This window comes from Lutra lutra, chromosome 2 (genome assembly GCF_902655055.1).
Source record: "Lutra lutra chromosome 2, mLutLut1.2, whole genome shotgun sequence".
NCBI lineage: Eukaryota > Metazoa > Chordata > Mammalia > Carnivora > Mustelidae > Lutra > Lutra lutra.
In genome coordinates, this window is record NC_062279.1 from 95,748,843 (window position 1) to 95,771,499 (window position 22,657).

Consider the following 22,657-nt stretch of genomic DNA (forward strand, 5'->3'; position numbering starts at 1 on the left):
CTCAATCTTCTGTTAATGGTTTGCATGTTTATAATGTTCTAAAGTACAAAATTGTGAGTGATCCTTGATTATTCCCTCTCCCTCAAATGTAATGTTCATTAGAGCACTGAAACCCTATTAATTCTATGACAAATGTAGTCTTAGCTTTATTGAGTACCATTGTCAATACCACAGTCCATACCATTATTATTTATGTGGGGAAAATTGCTTTGGTCATTGAATTGGTCTATTTCTTTTGTCTCTTTGTATTTCTAACTATCTTCACACTTAATGACACAATAATTTTCTAGAAAAATGAAAGATGGAGAGACCATAGTGCCATGCTCTTGTGTCCCCAAACCTGCTTAAGTCATTGTTGACATCTTTTTGCCTACAAGGAGACATCAATCTCTGTCACATAAATTCTTTTTTTTTTTTAAGATTTTGTCTATTTGTCAGAGAGAGAGAGCGAACACAGCAGGGGGAGTGGCAGTCAGAGGGAGAAGCGGGCTTTCTGCTGAGCAAGGAGCCCAATGTGGGACTTGATCCCAGGACCCTAAGATCATGACCCCAGGCGAAGGCAGCTGCTTAACTGACTGAGCCACCCAGACGTCCCTGTCACATAAATTCTTTATAATTAATCAGAACCCTATATTTCCATGCTCATTTCTGTTTCTCTAAGTTTTCACCCTATCTTTTTTACCTCTTCAAAATACTTGCCATTCTCTAAATGGCCACTGGCAGCTTCAGATTTATATCTCTCTTAAATTAATAATCCCAGAGAAAAGAAGATCCCGCTTACTCCACAAAGCCCTGGAAGGTCTTGTGTGGCTCTTCGTGGAATACTTGACTGTTGAACCAATCCCTGTGAATAAGGGAAGGGACTGCTCCAGTTAGCCAGCCAAGCTGGATCATATGCCCACCTTTCTGGAAAGAAGTCTACTCCACCTAAATGTCATGGAATAGCTCCCTCATAATAAAGAGAAGTCCTTTTCCCAGCAGCACAGGAGAAAAATGGCTTCAAAGGAACTCTCTAAGAGAAAGGGAGTGGGTAGAGAAGCCACATAGTGTACATTCTAGAAACATGTGATACTTTCTTAGCACTGCACTTCCACTCTCCCTCTATATTTCACATAAATGGACATTCAACCAGGAATAGGAAACACATTCTTATTATCTTTCTGAAAATCAGAATTTTCACCCAAGGAATATTGTGCTGAATGAGATTGTATTGGATGTATTAGATCATTCAATTTTTATTTCTAGATTTTTTTTTTTCGAGTCTAATTGTTCCAAGCTTCAGGTGGACATGGTGTGCCTCAGAGTCAGGTGGAAATCAGTCACCATGAGCTCCAGTCTTTCCTTTCATTTTCCATACTCTTCTTTAACTGTCTACCCCCTTCCCACTATCACCTCCTTATTCTGGTTTCCCTAAAAAGGAATAAACAAAGAGTTAAATCATATGGTATTTGGATTCAAATATTATGGAGTAGTAATCATGAACTATATGCAAATCTCCAAGTTTTGAACTATGCGTTACTGTTGGACCGCAAATGCTATGGAGGTGGTATACCAGCTAACCAAGTGCCAAGACAAGAGTTCTCAGGTGTGCTCTGACAGCTCAGGGGTAGGGGGGAAAAAAGGTGTTCAGATATTCAGATAAAATACATTTGTGTTTCGGTTTATTTTAAATCTGTATTCCTGTGGACAGCACATAATGTACCTTGTTCTCCCTTCTTCCTTGCACTTGCCTTTCTGCTCTCTCCATTCCCCTTTCCTCTTTTGTTCTGTTTATTCTTCCCCTGTTCAATTTCATAAGAAAACAAAGTAGCATAGTCTACTCTACCTTTTCTTGTAATTGTGAAATCCCTCCAACTCTTTTTAAAACCTTCTCTTAACCCTCCTTCCACTGCAGAAAAAAAGTTCCCTTATTTTATCCATATTTTTTGCACAATGACCTAACTGGAATATAACTACATTGAGAGCATGTCTCACATGGCATCCTTCTGTAGTAACTCATCTTTTCATCTCCCATGAGCAACAGGACCAGGAGGTGTTTTTCCTTCTGCTGACTGCCCATTGTTCATATCATAGCATGAGTGCCTCATTCCCGCATAAAGTTTCATACTCTATAGTGGTTAAAATTGAAGGATCTGAGGCAGACAGTCTGAGTCAGAATCCCAACTCTGGCACTTACTAGATGTGTAATATCAGGCAAGGGATAATCAAGATTTATATATTTCTGACTAACTTATCTCGCTTAGCATATTACACTCTGGCTCCATCCATGTTGTTGCAAATGGCAAGATTTCATTAGTCAATGGACACTTGGGCTATTTCCATAATTTGACTATTGTAGATAATGTTGCTGTAAATATTGGGGTGCGTGTATCCCTTCAAATCAGTATTTTCATATCCTTTGGATAAATACCTAATAGTGCAATTCTTAGGTCAGAAGTTAGTTTTATTTTAAATTTTTCAAACTTTTTATCTCTTTATACATCGACTGATCTTATATTACCAAAAAAAAAAAAACTTTATTGTGAAAGTCCTTTGCTTTTACCATTTTCTTCTAGTCTTTCAGTGCCTTCTTAGCCTTTTATCCGTCACTGCATGGTTGGAAACTTTTGTTTGATCATGAACACTATTGTTCCACTAGTCATATTGATTTTGGGGGGAATTTTAATTTTTAACTGTACTTACCCAGCTCATTACCCACCAATTATCCCTTCTCTTTCTCTCCTTGCTTTGGTTTATAATGAAGTTTCTATCATCATAAAGCATGCTCACTTTACCCAGAATGTCACTCTTCACTGCTCTTCTCTTCTCATCCAAATTCTTCAAAGAGTAGTTAACAAATACGTTTTTTACTTTCTCAATAAAATCATTCATTTTCAGCCCACCATACTTTGGCTTCAGTCCTCACAACTCTAACACATGTCACTAGAGTCTCATTAAATGCCAAACCCAAAGAACATTTCAACCCTTTAATTATCGCAGTTGATACTAGTGAGTACCATCATTTGACACTACTGATTATTTTCTCCAGCTGCTGATTCCCATAGTAGCTCATACTGATGTGATCTCTCATCTCTCTGTTCACCACCACCCTGTCACATTTGTTGGATCTTTATCTCTAACAACCTCTTTATTTATTTATAGCATCTTGCAAAGTTTCATTCTTGGACCTTCTTTTCAGTCTTCAGAGTCTTCTAGGTGATAGCATGGCTACAATTAAATCTTTTGGCTTCCAAGTCTGTATTTACAGTCCAATACTCTCTCAAAGTTTAGTTGTCTGGTGGACAACGTCATCTATTTTTTTTTTTCACAAAGACACTACAAATTCAGCATGTTCAAAGTGATCTAATCTTTATTTGCTCCACCACCTACACAACCTGACCCAGTCATCTTTATTTCAGGTGATGAAAAAGCCTATCCTTTTTTTTTTTTTAAAGATTTCTTTATTTGAGAGAGAGAAAGGGAGTGCAGAGGGGAGAGGAAGAGGGAGAGGGGAAGAGAATCTCAAGCAGACTCCCCACTGAGTGTGGAGCCTGACACAGGGCTTGATCTCCTGACCCTGAGATCAGGACCTGAGCCAAAATGAAGAGTCAGATGCTTCACCGACTGTGCCACCCAGGCGTCCTGTAAAAGCCCATCATTTAATCAATTATCAAATCCTGCTATTTTGTTTCTTTCTTCTTAAACCCCTCCTCTTATTTCTAACCATTTCTGCTTCGACTCCAGTTTTAACATTTCTCAGACTACTGAAACATGCTAACTACTTTTCTCTATCTGTAATTTTGTCCCCTCTATGTCCATCCTAAAATCAACCAAAATGAAGCTTAAACAATTTGCTTTTTTTCTTACAGATTCTTTAGTGAGCAAGGAGAAGGAACTACTCTTACCAAATATTAAAATACAAAACTAGAATAAATAAAACCAGGTAGCTCTGACATAGGAATCAACAAGTCAATGAAATAGAATAGAGTTCCTCATCCAAAGTACCCACCGTCAAGAAACTTTTACTTGAAATGAAGCTGTAAACAAAATTCAAAAATGCATGAGGAAATTTCAAGATCAAGAGGCTGTTGACAGATGGAAACAGTTGCTGTTTGGCTCTTCTTCTCTCTAATATTTTAACTCCAAAGACGTTAAGAACTTTTCAGAATTCCGTAAGCCTAGTAACTGGAAAGCCAAGACATTATTTTTTGACTATGCCGGTAGAAAAGTATAGCAAGTCTTATCACCCTGTTTGAAGAGCAGTATTCTTTATGGTAGAAGGTGATTCTTCCCAACTTTAACCAAGCAAAGAGGGAATAATGGGCTATTACTCAGCAAATCATTAAATGAATCCCTAGAATCTCCACTTCCATAGAGGTTTCCAAACAGGTGTAAAATATAAGGGTTTCATCAAAGGAAGAGCATGTATTTCCTTGAATTATTACTTGCTTTGCAATTAATAAAGAGTAATTTCTTTCTGAAATGTTCCTTTGATGGTGAAATTTTAATTCAAGCATTCCTCCATTTAGGTAATGTTTACTAAATAAACACACATGCCAGGGATTGTGGAGATGATAAAAGATTATTTAAAACACAAAGATACAGATGTAGTGAAAAGAAGGGCCATATGCACCCCAATGTTCATAGCAGCAATGTCCACAATAGCCAAACTGTGGAAGGAGCCAAGATTTCCTTCAACTGATGAATGGATAAAGAACTTGTGGTCCATATATACAATGGAGTATTACTCAGCCATCAGAAAGGGTGAATACCCAACTTTTGCATAATATGGAGGACATTAGGAGAAAGGAAGGAAAAGTGAAGGGGGAGAAATCAGAGGGGGAGATGAGCCATGAGAGACTGTGGACTCCGAAGAATAAACTGAGGGTTTTAGAGAGGAGGGTGATGGGGGGATGGGTGAGCCTGGTGGTGGGTATTAAGAAGGGCATGTATTACATGGAACACTGGGTGTTATACATAAACAATGAATCATGGAACACCACATCAAAAACTAGTGGTGTATGTTAGTATGTTAGTTTGGTGACTAACATAACACAATAAAAAAAATAGAATACCAAGGAATCCACAATATGAATTGTCGAGTTTTTTTTTTTAATTCCATACATAAATTCTATATATATTTGGCTATTTATTCCACTTAGTCTTCTCAAATAGCACAAAATATTTTTTTGAAGATTTTATTTATTTCTTTGACACAGAGAGAAAGACCACAAGTAGGCAGAGAGGCAGCCAGAGACAGAGGGAGAAGCAGGCTCCCTGCTGAGCAGAGAGCCTGATATGGGCCTCAATCCCAGGACCCTGAGATCATGACCTGAGCCAAAGGCAAAGGCTTAACCCACTGAGCCATCCAGGTGCCCCAACAAATAGCACAAAGTATTCATATCACTTGAAGTTGTTAGTTTTAAGCTGCTAATATTTTACTTATTTTAACATGCTCATTTTTTTTACTTGTACTCTGGGATAATTTGAAAAGCAAAATAAGTAAATGCATAGTGAGGCATATATTATTGCTGTAATTATGTTCCTTTTTGAATAAAAAGGAAAGATGAAATGTATGTTTGGTAGGAAATACATAGGTAACCAAAATTTTTTTTAAAAGATTTTATTTATTTGGCAGACAGAGATCACAAGTAGGCAGAGAGGCAGGCAGAGAGAGGGGGAGGATGTAGGCTCCCTGCTGAGCAGAGAGTCCAGTGCGGGCCTCAATCCCAGGACCCTGAGATCATGACCTGAGCTGAAGGCAGAGGCTTAACCCGCTGAGCCACCCAGGCACCCTGGTAACCAAATTTTTAAAGAAGATAAAAGCATCAACTAGAATATTAACCTCACTTTACTTTTCTTTATCCACTTGTTTCTTTTTCCCAAACTTATACTTTATCCTCAGGATGTAGATTTAAGGCAGTGAAAGAGCTGAAAAGGCAGTAAAACTGGGAAAGGAAGTTTTCTGGCTTGGCCTTCAGTTATTTATTCAGTAAACAATAAAGGAGTATAAAAGTTGTAAGGACCACAAAGTACAAAATTAGGTAAGAAGGAAATAAAGACTTAGAAAATTGAGAAACAAAAAAATGAGAGTCATTCATAATCACCACAGGCTCAAATTTACAAGTCAGTGAATTATAAAATGGTGTCATTAAGATAATTGTGTCAACATTTGACAACAGAATGTGAAAGGAATCACGGAAAATTTTAGAAAAATAAAAGTTTAATAACCTTTTGTGAAACATCCATTGCATTTGGACTCAACAGTCTCGTTATCAAAGAGATTATTCTAAGGTAACATTTTAAATGCTTTTAAAAAGACTAGACATGTCTAAAAGAAAAAGTATGTAAGATTAGTTTAGTTAAAAGGGAAAAACTTCAATGGCAACCTTTTCTTTCAGCTCATGTTCATTAGGATGAAAATAATGATCTCTGCCATGAATGTTGTCACTAAAATGCATTTTAAAAATATTTTAGGGCACCTGGGTGGCTCAGTGAGTTGAAGCTTCTGCCTTCGGCTCGGGTCATGATCCCGGGGTCCTGGGATCAAGCCCCGAGTCGGGCTCTCTGCTCGGTGGGGAGCCTGCTTCCCCCCTTCTCTCTGCCTGACTCTCTGCCTACTTGTGATCTCTGTCTGTCAAGTAAATAAATAAAATCTTTAAAAAATATATTTTAAAAATGTCTGTGTGGCTCAGTTGGTTAAGCGTCTGACTTCAGGTCAGGTTATGATCCCAGGGTCCCGGGATTGAGTCCCACTTTGGGCTCCTTACTCAGCAGGGAGCCTGCTTCTCCCTCTGTCTCAGTCCTCTCTCTCTCTTTCTCTGACAAATAAATAAGTAAAATCTTAAAATATATTTTTGTGATGTAGTTCTATAAAATAGTGGAGACAGCATCAATATTTTTGGTCAAGTTCTTCACTGTAGGGATTTTCAGGCTCATTTCTATCAGGTCATATGTATGTGTGTGTGTGTGCATGTGGGCATGTGTATAAATTCTTTTTAAGCTAAGTAGCTCATTTTTTTTACAAAGTTGAATAAAAGAATTTCCAACTTTGTGGAAGTTTTGTCACATTTTCTATGAATTCTCAGTAGCTATAGTCTTCTACCAAGATTCTGACAACCAACCATAGGATACTACAATCCTGTTCACATGCAAGAATATGGGGCTAGACCTATAAAATAACAGTTTGTTTCCAACCTCTTGTGGAAGGAAGTAACATCAGAAAACCTGATCTGATCCTGGTCTCTCATTGTCAAACTGCTGCAAAACAGATCTCTGTTTCATTTTACCCTGCTATGGATTCTAATTTACCTTTTCCTCCACAAATTGCACTTTATGTTGCAAACATGTTGGCACAACCATAGTCAGGTTCTAAAGGTCACTTCCGGAGCTTAAGAATTATAATAAAAAGCTGCCTTCACAGGAAAAAAAAAAGGAATGAAGAAGTGTATTGTTTATCCAGATGATTATTGCAATAGTTTATCTTAGTAATAAAACCAGGCTACTGTATTATTGAAAATAAAACTCCACCTAAGTAAGACCATATTTCTCTGAAGTTCACATTTTTATGTATGTTGGAGATATAATCCAGCTCTGTACATGAATAGGAGCTAAGACATCTTAAAATTAGATCTGTGTAGAAAAACAGAAGATATAGGTTCTGAGGGAATGAACAAACATGTGTTATTAAACAAGTCACTAAACTTCTCTGCTCCTCACTTTACACCTGAAAACAAGGAAATCTTTCCCTGTTCTTCATGGAGCTGCCATTAAGGTAGTAAGAACTGATATTTGCAAACCCCAATTCTAAGGAAGAACTGATTATGTTTAAGGTTTGTTATTTATCACATAAAACTGTCAACATTGTCTACCTATTTATTCTAAGTTGGTTTTGCGAAAGCTAGAACAACTCCAAAGTCTGGAAACCAATTGCAGAAATTTTGATTTGAAAATTACACAGCTATTAGTGCTGATTTAAAATGCAAGCCCCTATAAACTTAAATTTAGATTCTGGATCAAACCAATACAGTTTACCGAAATATAAAAATTTATTGAGCACTTACTTTGTGTAAAAGCAGCAGTGTACTGGGCTGTCTTCAGGCAATTAATCATCTCATAGAATAGTGAGACTATTGAATGCTCAAAGGGAATAGAAGTCATCTGAGCAATTAAATTCATGAAAAGAAAAGAAAAGAAAAAATCCTTGGGGCTCCTGACTGGCCCAGTTGGTGGAGCATGCAATACTTGATCTGAGGGCTATGAGTTCAAGCCTCACATTGCCTGTGGAGATTCCTTAAAAATAAAACCTTAAGGGCCTCCTGGGTGGTACAGACAGTTAAGCAACCAGATCTTGGTTTTGGCTTAGGTTGTGATCTCTGGGTCAAGAGATCAAGCCCAGGTAGGGCTCCACACTCAATTTGGAATCTGCTTGAGATTCTCTCTCCTTCTCCCTTTACCCCTCCTGTTTATATGCACTCTCTTTTTCTCTCTATCAAATAAATAAATAAATCTTTAAAAAGAAATAGATAAATAAATAAAGTAATTAAATCTTTTTTAAAAAGGTCCTGGTGTTGGTTGTCATAAAAAGAAAAAATAATGTTGATCATAAATAGTGCTAGATATGGGTTAGAATGATCTTCAAATGTTAAGTCTTAGAAGTGGGGGTTATGTTTTTAAGTTAACCTCCCCTCCACCTCCAGAAGTTAAATGGTGTCCAGGAACTTTGAGCTGACAGATTCAGGGAGGAGAAGTTACATTAGCGTATTTTATTAGCGTATTTTCGAGTGATATTTAAAATATCTATCCTGCCAACTTTTCTCAGTGTCAGAGTAACTGGAACTATTCATAAGAGAAAAAAGAAGGAAGAGGTTCTGCTTTTCCACTTACATATTATAGTTTTAGATTGCACTTCAATGACACTGCACACTGGGGCACTGTCATAAAGTATAAATGTTGACAAATGAGGTAAAAGTTCACACAATGACAATAAAACAATATTAGAATTTTGTTTCATTCATTTGGAATTTGGGTATCATGGCTTATTTTATTTTTGGCAAACTACAGCTACAGTTAGGACTACCAAGCAATCTATTTGGCTCTTGCATTATCTTCTTATTGCATTCTTGGCTTTTATAATTATCCTCTTAAAGTTGAACATATTACAGCTAATCTTTTTATTTTGAGGTTAAAATTGTGCTGTGGTTAAATATATGTGAAATTCCAGTGTTAATGCAGGTGAATCTTACTCTTGGCCTTCAAGTGAATTTTGAATAAATGGCAAAAAACAGCCATAATAAGGCTAATGCTGGTTTCCTGGTGATATAGTTCATTACACTCTTACGCCAGTTGTTTATACTTATAAAATGCACATGTGCTAGGGAATAATATAGTCATATTACCCACTCTCCCTCCCTTCTTTAAAAACTGTTTTAGAGCAGTGATGGGTTGTACTAAAAAGTAGGAGCACCAGATAATGTTCTGGGCTTTCACAGCTAAATAGTCATTGCTTAGATTGCCAAAGAGCGCTGGGTTCTAGTCAAATCATATATAGTCAATTCACTTTGTGTTTTTCTTCCTTGACATAGGTTAGCTTCCATCTGTTAGAAGGAAAGTGGAAACTTGCCTACATTCTTGGCTATTTGGGAACTTCGCTATGAAAGTTTCACAATAACTTAGTCTTATTTCTTTAAATTGTATATACTCTAACATTAGAGTTAAGAGACTCTTCATCCTGATGAAATTTCAAGGATGATTTTATGATCTGACAGTAACATAAATGAGTATATTTTGAAAAGAAAGAAAAAGCTGTAATGTCTTAATTGCAAAGAGATTTGATGTATTTTCTTTAAGGTTTCTGATGAGGTATGGCTCCCTCATTTCATTAGAATGGGGAGTGGGAATCAAAGGAGGTTGACAGTTGGTTGATGTGTATGTCTAGCTACTAAATCATTGCATTCATGCTAAGACCTCCTATGTGCTCCCATTAAATCCCATTCAGCTCATGAGGTAATATATGTACTGTAGCCTATGGCTGGGTTATTGCTGTTTTTTTCCTCCCCATTAAATTTGCACAAACTCACATGGTCCTCTAGGCTTTCTTTTAAAGTTTTATATTTAATATAAATAGATTTCGAAAAACAAACAATGGGGAAAAAAAGAAAGTTGTAGAAATAGATTTACAGTGTGAAATCATACTATATATATATGTACATATATATATATTCACATAAAATTATATTTAAAAATACGCACCAATCTCATATAATAGTTACTTCTGGGGAAGATTCAAGCGTAATAGACTGAGGTTGTTGTCAAAGAAAACTTTAACATCTTCTGTAAAATGCTGTTTCTTATTTTTTTTTAAGTCACCAAATCTTTATTGATTTGGGGAGCTGAGTAGTATGATTTCCTGTGAATTTCTCTTATTCTTTGAAACACTGAATCACTAGTAGTGTCAGAGTTGTAGTGAAGTGTTTGGGATCTGTAGAGAGACTGGTTGGATTTTAATCGGCCACTTGCTACATGACTAGGGGCAAGTCATTCAACCTTCCTGTGCCTCAGTTTCCTAATCTATAAAATGGTATTAATAATAAATAGTACCTACCTTACTAGCTTATGTGAAGTAAATGAGGTAATACACAATAGTGCTTAGAACAGTGCTTGGGACATTGCAAAAACTCAATAAATTATAACTGGTAATTAACTTTTTGATATCTCAAAATTTTTTCTGTAGAATTTTCTTTTTAAAAAATTTTTTTGAAATTCATTTATTCCTGGAAAAAAGTAGAAGCAACATGTATATATAAAACAAGCGTAAACATTTATTTAATGAAGCTACAGAACTGGAACTTACAAAATATTTCCTTATTTCATTCCAAGTTCTAGGAGGCCCCTTGCTTCCAACTTGCTCTTCAACTTCAAAGTCATTCTCTGGGACTCTTGGTAATTCAACTGTCTGACCTCTCTCCCTTCTGTTTTTTCACATGTTTCTTCTTAGCTCTGAATCTCCACAGTACAACCCAAATAGTTTCCAACACGAACACAGCAAGGATGCGTTTCTTCTTTTGGCGACAGTAGCTTTAGTATTAACTGAAAAGCAGGGTGGATAATGTGACACGCGCTTTACTTTCAGCAGACTTGTTAATATCAGCTCTGAATTTTTCATGACGGCTTTGGTAACCTGTAGCCCGGAGCTGAAGCTCTGGGGGTTTCTACCACAAAGAGGTGGATCAGCTGAGCTCTCACTTCCCATCTGGCACTGGGTGACAGGGACAGTCGGGGCGGGGGGTGGAGGGGCGGCAGGAAACCTGAAGAAGAAGAAAGCTGATGTGGGACACCCATTGTCGTGCATAAAAGACGAAACATGTGCTGTTGTATGGATGTATCTTTGAGACACTTGTTTATCACTGGCTTCAGAATATACTTAGCCAGTGTGCTTAACGTTAGTCACAAGAACAGCTGCCGCTCGTGTAAGTAAAACCCTCATACCCAGTGGCATCCTGATTTGCCAAACCAGATTCAGGACCTCTCTGCAGCGAATGTCTGATGCTTCCTGGCATGCCTCTTATTCACCCACACAGGCAGGCGTGCGCGTGCAGGCACACACAGAGACACACACGATTGAGATTCGAAGCTGCTTGAAATTGAAAACCGTCTTAGCTATGTCCCAAGGTAACAAAATGATCCCAAGTTCTCAAAAAGCTGTGTTTTACATCTGAAAGTCTAAAAAGAAAGTCTTTTGGGAGAGTGGGAGGCTCAAATAAATTCCTATGTGAAAAATCAAAAACAGTAAAATAAAAATAGATGAAATGTGAGCATTTACCTTCCTTGAGTCTTACTGCGCTATCATCTTCTTAAACTGAAATATATATAGTTGCTCTCCCGTTTGCAAACAACTGGGTCATTAGATACTTGATTTTATTTTTAATAACTGTAACAAGTGACATTGGCTCTAGACACACCTAAACTATAATTCTTAGGATGCAGAAGGATTTGCCAGCACTTCAGGAGCAGGTGTTCTCTTAATTACAGTGATCTCCAGTTAAAAGTTAAGTAATTAAAGCTAAGTTTGTACTTGGAAAAAATTTTTTTGAAGTCTTAGCCGTAGAGCTTTGAATGAGAAACAATGAAAAAGAGTAAATATGTATGTTGCTACTATGATTTTTTGGTAAATTTTCATCAGCAGAAAGAACCAGATCAAGTTTTGAAATTAATTCTTACTTTCATTTTCCTCTTAAATTATTTGTCCCACTGTTTTCAATTTACCACTGCAATATTCCTCTAACTTCAAGATGCATTTCATTGTTGCTGTTTCATGTGTGAGGAATGTCATTTTTAAAAGCTCATTAGCATTTACTAACATCCTAACTTTTCTTAAAAGATGTAATGGAAGGTTGACTTCCAATATAAAAATTGTATTAAAATAGTATAATAAGGTGTACATTTACAGGAAAGTAATAGTAACTAAACCGTCACATAGATTTATTATAATAAAAAGATCAAAATATTAAGCAATGAACTTTATAATCATGAACTCAATACACTTTGGTGATACTCTCCAACTATAAAGTGACTTGAGTAAAACCTGCTTAAGAGTATCCTCATGTGATAGGTCAAGAATTTGAAGTTTTTACTCAGTTTTAAAAAGTATTTTATTGCAAAGGAATAATAAAGGGTTTAACCCTTGAAACCAATGTATGTTTTATAGCAAATGCAGAACTGAAAACTGTAATTTTAGCTCAAACAAAAATTAGATCCTCTTGGCCATTACCTCTACCTGTTTGCTTATATTTGATGAATAACAACTTACTTCCAAACTTAGTGGCTTAAAACAGCCATTTTATTTTGTTCATGACTCTGTGAGTCAGCAGTTCTGGGAGGGTTTGACTGGTCTCTTCTCACGTAGGGTCTCTTGTGTGGTTGCAGTCAGATGCGGATGGGGCCAACAGTTTTCAAGCTCTCCTGGGCTGGACATCTAAGGTGCCTCATTCTCATCTCATAGTCAGCACTTGATGCTGTCTGTCGGCTGGGTTCTCAGTTACACTGTCAACCAGGACACCCGTTGCTGGCCTCTTGAACATGGCCTGGGCTTCCCCACAGCATGAAGGTCTAAGGAGAGTTGGACTCCTTACATGGCAGCTCATAGTTCCAAACAGAAGTGTTTCAGTGACGAAGGTGAAAACCACCTTGGAATTCAAACAATGCCACTTCTGCTGCATTGTATTGCTTACAATGGAGTCTGTAAGTCCAACCCAGATTCGAAGAAAGGAGGAGTGGCCACTTTTTGACAGGAAAATTGTAAAAGATTTGTGGACATAATTTTTTTAAAGATTTTTTTATTTATTTATTTGACAGAGAGACAGATCACAAGTAGGCAGAGAGGCAGGCAGAGGGAGAGGAAGGGAAGCAGGGTTTCTGGTGAGCAAAGAGCCCGATGTGAGGCTTGATCTCAGGACCCTGGGATCATGACCTGAGCCGAAGGCAGAGGCTTTAACCCACTGAGCCACCCAGGTGCCCCTTGTGGACATATTTTAAAACTATCATACTACCCTCTGTACGATAGCAATACATGGGTCATTTGAGAGATAACATGGGAATCCTAGACCCTTACCATGAGTTTTATCAATAGAATATCATTTTAATTAATTAGAGCTCAGATCGCCTCAGATACCTTGTAGTGGCTATGGCACGTTGCATTTTCCAAAATGACCATAATAATATTTCTTGTCTCACCTGCTCTTGCGGAATCTTGCCATTTCCCCATCAGGAGGTAGACACTTCTTTCTTGCCTTAAAATTGGACAGGCATTTGTGGTGGTCTTGACAAAAAGAATGCAGCAAGAGTGACACTGTATGGTTCCTAAGGCTGGTTTACCAAAGGTCATATGGTTTCTACCTGATCTTCTCCCAGGGGAATGCTTACCCTAGGAACCCAATCGCCATCTGGGAAGAAAGCCCAAAGCATCCCACAGGCAACATCCACTGTGACCCTTCTGATGACTCCAGCCCCAGCCTTTAAGCCCTCTTGATGGGGCTAAGAGTGGCAGAGACAAGCTCTCTCTGCCAAGCCTTTCCCCAATTGAGATTCATGAGGCTCGTCTTCAATCACTGAAGAAGTAAGGAGTAGTGAATTTTGTAGTTTTGAAGGTCTAAGATACCAAAAATAGCCTTTTAGGGCAGATTAATCAGAAATGTGACACTACACACCTGGTTGTCCTGGGAGAAAGTTATTTTCCTTGAGCAAATGTGTTTATGAGATGCAACTATAGATGAACAATCCATTCATTCAATCAATAAACATTTTATCAAGTTTTCGTTATGTTCAAGCATTCACTGTTGTATGTGGTGAGATTACAACAGTGAACAAAACAGACATCAGTCTCCTCTTGGCATTTATATTCTGGGAAACAAGAAATTAATAAATAATAAACAAATAAGTAAAATATATAATATCAATTGGTGATCAATGGGGGAAAATACCAGAGAAGGAAGATAGGGAACATGGGACTGGATAGAGGGAGATAATCACATACAAGGTGGGAATGGGAAGCCCCCGTGAGATGATCAAATCTCAACAAAAACCTGAAGGAAATGAGAAAACCAGCAAAGAAATTACCCGAGTAAAGGATCTAGACAGAGGGAGCAGAAAGTGCAGAGGTCTCAGAGCAACAGATGTGTTGTAGTCAACTAAAAGCAAGGGCAGATTGTTGGAGCTTAAGCAAAGAAGACCATAATAAGGGAAAAAGAGAAGGAACCAGAACTCTCTAGGGCCTTCCAAGCAATTATAAGAATTTACTCTGTATGAGAAATGAATCTTTTAGAAAAGTTTGAGCAGAAGGATAATATGATTTTTTTTTAAAAAAGGATGGCATGATATAGCTTAGATTTAAAAGGATTCTGCTGGCTACTGGAACAATATACAGTACAGCAAAGAGTGGAGTCATCAGGCAAATGAAAACAGTGGCATGGACAAAGATAATAATGGCAGAGTGGTGAGGAGTGATTGAATAAGGATGTATTTTGATAGTAAAAAAAAACAACAGATTTACTAATAGATTGGAAAGGATACAGGGTATGAGAGAAGGGGAAGAGTCAGAGATGACTCATTGAATTTTAGAGTGAGCTTCTAAAAGAATGAAGGTGCCATTTATTCCAATGGTGGATACTGTGGGAGAAGACACTTTGGGAAGAGACCAGAAATTCTTTGGACATGTTAAGTTTCAGGTGTCTACTAGACATCCAGTTAAATAAGAGCTTCTATAGTCTGGTGGTTAGTAGAAGCATGGAGTTAGCAATTTGGGAGTTTTCAGTATTTAGATGGTTCACCAGACTGGGAACCTTTATCAGGGAATCTTCTGCTCTATATGGCTACTGACATGAATAGTCATGGAGTCCAGACTGACACTAATCCTGATCCATCATTTCACAGATTAGACATACTTGGAAAAAGAATTCCTTGTCCCCATTAAGGATTAAGAGATAATAAAACGGACTTATTCGCACCTATTTATTCTTTGAATTGATCACTCTACAGCATGGCCTATTTACAAAATGGTGTCTGTATCTACTGTTCTCTTTGCCTGGGTATATTCACAATTTGGTGTTGTGGAAACAGTAAATTGTTGTTAATGCAATTCAGTTACTTGAAGAAAATCTTGCTTGAATACAGTTTGTTTCTCTGACTCTCTAGTAAGGTATTTCTCTTGATAAGTGCTGTTATGTACCACAGATTACAAGCCTGACAGAAAGAAAGAAAACAGAAGTTGCAGGTTACTGAAGTGAGCCAATGGCTTAGCTTATTACACACTTAATCAGAGCACGGTACAATTGGCCTGATGCTTAGATTACTTTCAACTTGCACACACAAGTGCAAATATGGCTATCTGAGCCACATTTCTTTTCTAGACTCAACAGTGCAAGTTAAAGCAGATTACCTAATGTAAATTATGAGTGCCTAATCTACAGAAATCATGGGTTAAAAGTTCCTTTATGGTAGAATGTCAGCATGGGAATTCTGCATCAGCCAACACTTATAGAGTCCAACTATAAAAAAATTTTAAGAGAAGGAAATTGCCAGAGACCAGTCTACTGATTGCTTTTCAACCAGTTGGAAAAAATGAAAATAGAAAGATTGTATTTAAAAACTATATAGAGCTAAAACATCATTTTCTAAAAGACTCTTTGGTGCTAATATATATTCTCCTAGTTTTTCACTGTGTTTGGAAAGTTTTCAGAGTATGGGTTGCTAGATTTCAGGAATTGGGGGAGGGAAGAAGTGCACATGGACAAATCAAGGTCATCATTAACATTTAACACCCTGAGAGAAAGATTGAGATTCACGTACTCACCCTTCCCTCTCCATTTAGCCCTGGTGGAGCTTAAGGGGGCAATGAATTAAATTTATTCCAGACGGCCTGGGGTTTTAGCTACCATGAGTGACAGCCTGGTGTTGGAAGCAGCTACGAAAGAATATGCCATTCTGAGCCTGTACTCCCATCAACTCAAGGAAAATGAATGGAAGTTAAATACACATAAATTCAAAGCCAGCAAGTTCAAGATAAGGCGACCAAAAAGTTTAGGGTAAAAATACTAATTTGCATACTCTTACCTGAAAGTTTCAAACTTGTGAACTCGCAAAAATATTTGACATTTCATTATACCTAGTCTATAAGGAATACTTTGGTGAAAGTTAATGTGTATGTTTGTTTCGTCATGCGTAAAGCACAAAGCTATGTTACAATTCTATTTAATTATGGCATGGCTAGGCACAAAAGATGCCACAGCATTATAATAAAAGCCACCAGATGTCACTGTTACAGATTATATTCAAGGATATGCTAATTTGAAAATATGTGAACTTTTCATTACTCAGTTTTGAGAAATTCTGGGTTATAATTTTGCCATCTAGAAAATATTTTAACTGGGCTTTCTTAACTTACAGGGAGTTTTTTTTCCCGTGGGTCTTAACTTCTCTATAATCCATTTCAAGGTATTTTTGCAGTGGTTGTAAACTTAATTAGGAAGTAGGAAAGATATTTTTCCCATCAGGAATGTGTATTATACACGAGTTGCTGTCAAAAGTTTTCCTTTGAAAGACTTTATATACAAATAGGGCAATTTCTTATCTCCTCAGGAAAGCAGAAAGGCAGATTGGTGTGCAGGTGAGCCAATAATTCTCCAATCCTCTGATTCCTCCATTTTAGTGGGATCAGATAGTCAGTGGGGAGTTGGGCATGGCAATCTTTCTGCCTTTTAGCCTCTACTTAGAAAACTAGCTCTGTCTTAATGCATGGTAGAAAGGATGATTAGTTGGGCACATAAATGAATACAGGTTTCAAACCCCAAAACACTCACTATTACACCACACAGGGGAGATCAAAGATCAATTGACACATTTGAGAAAAATTTATTTACTCTGTATTATCTTATATACAGGCTATGGCTCCCTTTAAATAGCAGCATAGTGTAGACAACATCTCTCCTACAGAGGCTAAATGAAACAAAGGATTTAATAACAAGAATATTTTTCTGGCAAGCAGATCAATGAGAAGGATTTTGGAGTATACTAGTGTTTGGGCCAACTGGCAATTCATACCTTGTAAGGGAGAATTTATGCCATTTCTTTTTTTTTTTTTTAAGATTTATTTATTTATGTTAGAGGTGGGGGAGGGGCAGAAGGAGAGGGAGAAGAGAATCTCAAGCAGACTCTCCACTGAGGACAGAGCCCCATGAGGGGCTTGATCTCAGGACTCTGAGATCACAACCTGAGCTGAAATCAAGAGTTTGGAAGGCTAACAGACGGAGCCACCCAGGCGCCCCAGAATTTAAACTATTTAAAAACAGAAGTTTATTTAATTATGTGATTGTGAAATTTGATGCACCCAGGTTGACTGATTAAAATAAGGATTTCACAGAGGTACCTGGCTGGCTCAGTTGGTAAAGCATGCAACTCTTGAACTTGGTGTCATGAGTTCAAGGTCCACATTGTCCATAGAGTTTACCTAAAAAATAGATAAGTGAATTGTTTAAGAAAAAATAAAATAAGGATCCCACAGGACTTCAGATGTAGTACCATTTGAAGGATTTTTTTTTTTAAGAAAGGACCATGCAGGTAGCTAGAAATAGATTTCATGTCTTTATAAATACTAGTTGAATCCTACTAAACTGATATTGGTATGTTGCTATAGATCAGTAAAATCTGTATAGAAAAGGGAAAAAAATCAGGAAAGTTTTGAGAAATGAAAAATTCCCTGACATAGGAACAAGTAGTAACAGCCACAAAACCTGTCTGTTTGTTTATGCCATTGTGGAATGCTGTTCAGCATATGGAGAGCTTGCCCCTTTTGCTGTCTGCCCAGGGCAAGGGATGAATTATCCAGGTAAAATCAGGTTCCTTCTTCAATAGACACAAAATATTTTCCCCATGAGATGTCTAAGAGTCTACGCAAAAAGCTGTTATTCAAAGAACTGAGAAACTAACCTGACATTGCTAAATACGATTTTTAAATAAGTTTTCATGGTATTAAAAAAACAAAACAAAAAACACCTTGTGATTTTTTTTTTGCCTTGTGATTTTCTTTTTTTTTTTTTTTTTAAGATTTTTATTTATTTATCTGACAGAGAGAGATCACAAGTAGGCAGAGAGGCAGGCAGAGAGAGAGGGAAGCAGGCTCCTCGCAGAGCAGAGAGCCCGATGCGGGGCTCGATCCCAGGACCCTGAGACCACGACCCGAGCCAAAAGCAGAGGCTTTAACCACTGAGCCACCCAGGCACCCCCGCCTTGTGATTTTCTTAAAGACATTATCACAAGGGGAATCAGTAAAAATCTTCTGTTATTGGGGCGCCTGGGTGGCTCGGTGGGTTAAGCCTCTGCCTTCAGCTCAGGTCATGATCTCAGGGTCCTGGAATCAAGCCCCGTATCAGGCTCTCTGCTCAGCAGGGAGCCTGCTTCTCTCTCTCTCTGCCTGCCTCTCTGCCTACTTGTGATCTCTGTCTGTCAAATAAATAAATAAAATATATATTTTTTAATTTTTTTTAAATTTTATTTTTTATAAACATATAATAAAATATATTTTTTTAAAATCTTCCATTATAGTCTTCTTTATTTGAAGAAATAAAGGCAGTAAAGAGAGGAAAGAATCTTCCATGCAGAGCTCACCATTTTTTGCTTCTCTGCAAGATCTCCTAGTTCCAAGACATTTATGCTTAAATTTCCTGAACGATAATAATTTTTTATTTTTATTTTTATTTTTTTTAGTGATCAGGAACTGGGCTAAATTCAAGTCTTTGAACTGTTTAGGAAGACTTAAAATCTATTTCTATTTCCTTGGGCTTCACAGTCTTTTCACTGAGAGGGGAGGGGGCCGGGGGAGCAGTACCACTCATTCTGATAAAGGACAAATGTCTCTGATCTCCACTTGCATTTCCCATTGTCCTTTTGGTTGTTGCTGTGGTTTTGTTCAGGACCTAGTCTCAGTGATACACATCGTGACAAATTAGGGAAATTTGAACAGAACACCTTACATGCTTAGAAATTAAGCTGAAGTGCTTCCCAGATTAACATCTGCTTTGGTCTTAGAAGATAAGGTTGCATGCAGAGAGTGAAGAGAATGAGTGAGTAACTTTATCACTTTATGGCTAACTCCTTTCCATTTTCAAGTCTGTTGAAGAAATAGTGAAAAGATGGGCCTCTAAATTCAAGTTGCTTGCTGGTACAAAGCACAGAGTCCAATGTGTGCCTAATCAAATCATACTTTTTTTATCTTATTACGTCCTCTCCGCTGTCTTTGTCGGGCTTTTCATTTGTCGCTGAGTCATAATACCAGCCTCATAATACCAGCCTCAATTGTCTCAGGAGCCCTCAAACGTAGACCTATTCCGCACGCTGCTTATCTCCTTTAAACTCACAACTACCTTGAGTCATACACACATGTGAACAAGGAAGAATGAAGAGAAGGGAAAATCTTTAAAATTCCATCAGCAGGTGAGGATGAATATTGAGGATATTTTGCTGTATACATTGCCATGTGTACCATGTTGCTGCAAATTGTTTTAGTTCAGTTGGTAAAATCTAGGATTCTCCAGAAAATTCCATTTGTAATGGAATTTCAACAGGTACAAGATTCAAAATTTTTCATTTATCACATAGCTTACAATTATTATCCTTTACTTAGTTCCCCATGATTACATCACAACTGTCCTGAAATATCTTACTAGTAAAACTACCCCTTACCCAAGCTCTTCATTGTAAGTATCTAGTTTCTTTGTGTTTTATAGCACACTTTGTTGCCCATTTTATGAACCAGTTCTTGCTCATCAAGTCATGTCAGCAGCTACGAGAGACTGATTTTCTTGACCATTTGTCTGTTATTATTAGTTTGGATTTAAACTACAGTGGTCTGGAAATTTTAAGTAGAAGAGACCATTGCATACCAATGGGATTGGGAGTTGGTTTCTACCTACATTGTTGCATTTCTGGTATCAGTTTACTCACTAGATTGATCCTCAGGCTGTGTCTACACTTTCCAGCAAGCAACTTGTTTGCAAATTCACCAGATAAATAAAAAGATATTAGGCAAGAAAAGAAGGTGAAAGACTAGTATAACTAGAAAATCAGAAGTGCTCAGATTCTAAACTGTTGTATCAAATTTAAGGCAATCGCTAACTTCATTTTTTTTCTAAGGTTTTATTTCTTTTATTTTAGAGAAAGAGCAAGAAAGAGAGACCTCAAGCAGGGGGAGAGGTAAAGGGAGAGGGAGATTATCTCAAGCAGACTCTGTGCTGTGTGGAGCCCAATACAAAGCTCAATCTCATGACCCAAAGACCATGACCTGAGCCGAAACAAGAGTCAGCATATAACCGACAGGCACCCAGGCACCCCAGCAATCACTAACTTCTAAAAAAAGAAAATTCCAGGGTGGAGGAGGAACAGCTAGATCTAAAATCCGATTTTTAGGGCACCTGGGTGGCTCAGTGGGTTAAGCCTCTGCCTTCAACTTGGGTCACGATCTCAGGGTCCTGGGATCGAGCCCCGCATCGGGCTCTCTGCTCAGCGGGGAGCCTGCTTCCTCCTCTCTCTCTGCCTGCCTCTCTGCCTACTTGTGATCTGTCTGTCAAATAAATAAATGAAATATTTTTAAAAAATAAAAAATTAAAATTAAAAAATTTTTAAAAATAAAATAAAATTTGATTTTTGTCCCTTGATTTTCCTTTCCCCTGGGAATTCCTTCCTAATTTCACCTGCCCCCATTATAAAGGCTACTAGTAGAAGTAGGGTGGGTTACTGATCCTCGCCAGCCTCTTAATTCTTCACAACAGGATTGAGAGAACAATCATTCAAACATGAAGTTACTCAAGGCTAGAAAAATCCTCAAAAGGAGATAAAATGGCACCATACAAGATGATCTTTAAAATATAAATTACCCAAATCCAGTTTTGAGATCTTTAGAGCCATGCTATCTAATACAGTAGCCATTAGCCTCAAGTGACTATTAAGCCCTTGAAATATGCATAGTCCCAACTGATGTGCTGCAAGCATTGAACAAATTTTGGAGTTCACAAAAAGAATGTAAAGTACATTAATAGTTTTATATTGGTCAAAAAGTAATTTCATATTGATTACATATTAAAATGATAGTTTTGACATATTAGGTAAGCTAAAGATAAATCATCAAAATTATTATTATCTAAAATAAATAAATAAATAAACAATTTTTATCTCTTTCTTTTTACTCTAGTCTCCAGTGGCTCCTAGAAAATTTTGAATCATACATGTGATTTGTACGGTATTTTTATTGGACAGTCCTCCAAGGAAATGTTCTAATAAGGTTTCTGCCTTCCTGCTAGCTCGTCACGATTGCAGAAACTTCCAGGAATATTTTGGCTTTGGGGATTTTTAATTTAAGCAGACCTGAGTTTATAGCCCAGTTTTCCACTTACTACCCGAGTGACTTCGGATATTTTGTTTAAACTCTGTCTTAGCAGCTCCAGCTACAAAGTAGGGATAATAATATAGTGCCCACCTGCATTATATGGTCGCTGTGAAGATTAAATTAAATAAATTTCTCATCTGCCTCACTCATAGGAATGATTGTTATGGCTAGTGTTATTTATACTCTTAATTCCTAATATCCAGGGATTCTCTGTAGTGTTCTTAGATTCATCACATCTGGGTTTAAGAGAGTAAAACCTCGGGGCACCTGGGTGGCTCAGTGGGTTAAGCCGCTGCCTTCGGCTCAGGTCATGATCTCAGGGTCCTGGGATTGAGTCCCGCATCGGGCTCTCTGCTCAGCAGGGAGCCTGCTTCCCTCTCTCTCTCTCTCTCTGCCTGCCTCTCTGTCTACTTGTGATCTTTCTCTGTCAAATAAACAAATAAAATCTTTAAAAAAAAAAAGAGAGAGAGTAAAACCTCAAGAATACTCACTAGGATTCCCTCCCCTGTCTAAATCCATTATACCTTAGATTTATTGGGTGGCTGACACCCAGAATTATACCTTTTCAAGAGAGATCAGGCCTAATAATGAGGATATAATCTTCTTACAGGCCATAGCTGGGTGATGGATGCTCATTTTAGAAATATATACATATAGATATGGGACATATAGATATAGTAGGTTCATTGTGTAAATTAGCAACATAAATTATTTGATGTAGAAGAGGGAGTTTGCCATAAACTAACACTG